This window comes from Pinus tabuliformis, chromosome 8, assembly GCF_031772625.1.
Source record: "Pinus tabuliformis cultivar Carrire ecotype Pingquan chromosome 8, CPIR1, whole genome shotgun sequence".
NCBI classification, from domain to species: domain Eukaryota; kingdom Viridiplantae; phylum Streptophyta; class Pinopsida; order Pinales; family Pinaceae; genus Pinus; species Pinus tabuliformis.
Window position 1 is genome coordinate 596,864,589 of NC_142294.1, and position 2,877 is coordinate 596,867,465.

At 36.1% G+C, this 2,877-nt stretch overlaps 1 pseudogene; it reads right to left on the reverse strand.

The window, feature by feature from the left end:
* Nucleotides 1-1,501: 1,501 nt before the first annotated feature.
* On the reverse strand, nucleotides 1,502-2,134 carry LOC149236890 (transcription initiation factor TFIID subunit 14b pseudogene; annotated as a pseudogene).
* Between the last annotated feature and the right edge of the window lie 743 nt (nucleotides 2,135-2,877).

Below are 2,877 nucleotides of genomic sequence, written 5' to 3' on the forward strand. Positions count from 1 at the left end.
AAAGTTTTATAACTTGTTTGCTTGAACTCTTGATTTCATGCTCTCTTGATGACGATTGCTTTGCTTGAATGCTTCACTGACACTTTGTGAATGCTTCAATCAATGTCACAATGGCTCGTTTGTTGTATATGTCGTGCTTTGAACTTTCACACATGATTTTGACACGCTCGCTTGCTTTGGTTGTTTGATTGACATGATCACTTGCTTTGATTGTTTGAATGGCATGCTCACTTGCTTGTCTTGCACTTACTTGATTGATTACTGACACTTTGTGCTTTTATGAGTGTACTAACTGAATGTGCTAATTAAAAAGGAAGGGTGTCGAACACTATTGAAAATGCACCCAAGAGACAAATGACAAGTTAAATCTAGATGACTCCATTGAAGACTTACTTGACTTAATGGATTCACCTTAACAATTCAAATTAGGGTGTCGGTTACAACCGAGAATGCACCCTTACAATTCAACTTACAAATTATGATTTGCAAGTTATATTTTTGTATTGAGATTATTAAAAAATGGTGCAAGTTCAATTGCCAAAAAAATTGTTGTTGATGTAGATGACAGCTTAATTGGATGTTGATGCAGAAATGTCTTGACTTGAAATGCTTGATTTTGTATTTTTTCTTCTTGATTGCTTGTAGTTTGCTTGATTACATAAGCTTGAATGGAATTGATCATGTGCATGCAAGTCGATCATGTGTTGTATACTGCATGTGTACCATATTAGAAACATTATCAAGAATTATGCGCCATCACAAACATACACATGGTGTACCTAAGATCCCCTTATTCAATTTCAGGCAGATTTAGGACACAATCAACACCAAAAAAATGCATTTTTATTTAAATAGTGAATTACATCGACCTTCACTTTCAAAACATCATGAATGAAATTTCTCCAACAATGAGAATGCCAAACTCGTAACCCTTTGAAGCAACTTGTCTTCAAAAACTGACTCAACTTTCTATAAATAAAACATATTCATTTATCTCTCCAAATTCAAAATACTTATAACTCCAAAATGACAAAATATACTCCCTATTTCTCCATTACAAATAAATCATTTTATCCACTCCTTATCTCTCCTAAAAAATCACTCATTTAAAAATATACTTTATCTCCCCATTACAAAAGTTTCACTTTAATACCTCTCTTTTAAACTTCAATATTTTTTTTTATGGATTTTATATAATCACTTTATGAAAAAGTGAGTTTACTTTTCAAATGCTAATATAAAAATTATAAAGCACACCTTTAATCCAGTCCTCCTCCACGCAGTTTTTAGAAGATGTAGAAGCTACAAATGCCAGGCTCATTTAGTAGGTAAAGGCATTCCAGTCATTCACTCCTTCTGGAAATTGTTGAGTACTCCAGTGTTTTTCTGCTTCACAGTTGGGAAATACAGTGCCTTCTGTTGCGCTCTAGCTAATGCTACTTAGCTCAGTATATTTTTCTTCCTCCCTCATTGTGTGCTTGCTGTCCACTATAGCCTTCTCTCACAATGTTTCCTTCAAACGTGTAACCTCAATTTCGACCAAATTAAGCTATGTTCTCAACTTCATGATATGGTTTTGTACCCATTGAAGCGCTGTCGTTAACTGTGCCAGTTCATCTGCTTCAGAATGTCTCAAAAACCACTGATTTAGAGGATGATCCTCCATATCCCTTCTTTTCTTCTCACCAAAATTTTCATTGGTGGTCCCTCCTGAAGGGGGTGGGAAGCTCAAGCCAGTCAGTGTTCCACTTGTGATAACAACTGGGTGATTACGAGCACATAAATAGAAAGCTTCTGAAGGCTCCACAAAGACAATCTCATCATAAGACTCAACAACTATTGGCTTCTTTATTGACTGAGGTCTAGATTCATCCTCAGGATACAATTTTAGATGATGAAATAGATCCTGTGGTTTCTCTACTATGTCACCGTGGAAAAAGATAGGGATCCTTATCTCAATTTCACCCCGCGTAGTTTCAGACAGCTCAAATGGAGCAGATTCCACAACTCTTATTGGATTGTTGAAGCTAGGGTGTAATTGAAAAACAACTCTTTTAATTGCTACCCCAATATCCTCATTCGTTGCCCCACGAATATATACAGTGCATTTATGTGAGTGGTACCTTTCTTTCATGATCACCTATAAGCCTTGTTGTCTTCCCACACTGAATCCTATCCGACTGATCTCTGCTATTCTTCTTTCCCATGATGCCTGCCAATGATTCAATTTTTCTAGCCCTAAAATTCCTAGATGGAGAATTGAATGCTAGGGCTGACGATACAGATAGATTGAACCCAGGATTACTAGCACCAGCAGTTATGGTTTAATTCAATCGTGAAAACCTCCCAGTGTATCCCAGATACTCAAAAGCCCTCACCTCTAAACACGGAAACAACCTTGTCTTGACCGAAACCACCTTGCTGCATACAAACCATAATTCTATAATGGTATTTAAAATTTATTTAGTCGAACAATGGGGATTAGAAACAGAAAATATAATGGACATAATCATAACCAAGAGATTAACGAAACTCTATATCATAAATTACAGTTAGATCTCCACTCCAGGTTCAGATAAGATGCTCTGTCATTCGAAAGTTATAGGTCCATGCCCTCAACCCAAGCGACGTAGTTTTCTTGAATGTTGCAAACCAACCCATGGATTTGATTCTCAACAAAAATTTATTGATGTCTTCACACACAATTCCCCACTTTTGTGACTTGAATCTTTCAACAATAGTTGAACAACGTCTCACATTTCTAATAAATATATATATTTGTTACTTCTCTATAGGCTGCAGCCCATATGGATCTGATACCACATAAATAAGAATCACAAAGCCATATAACCATATGCACAACAAATTAACACACAA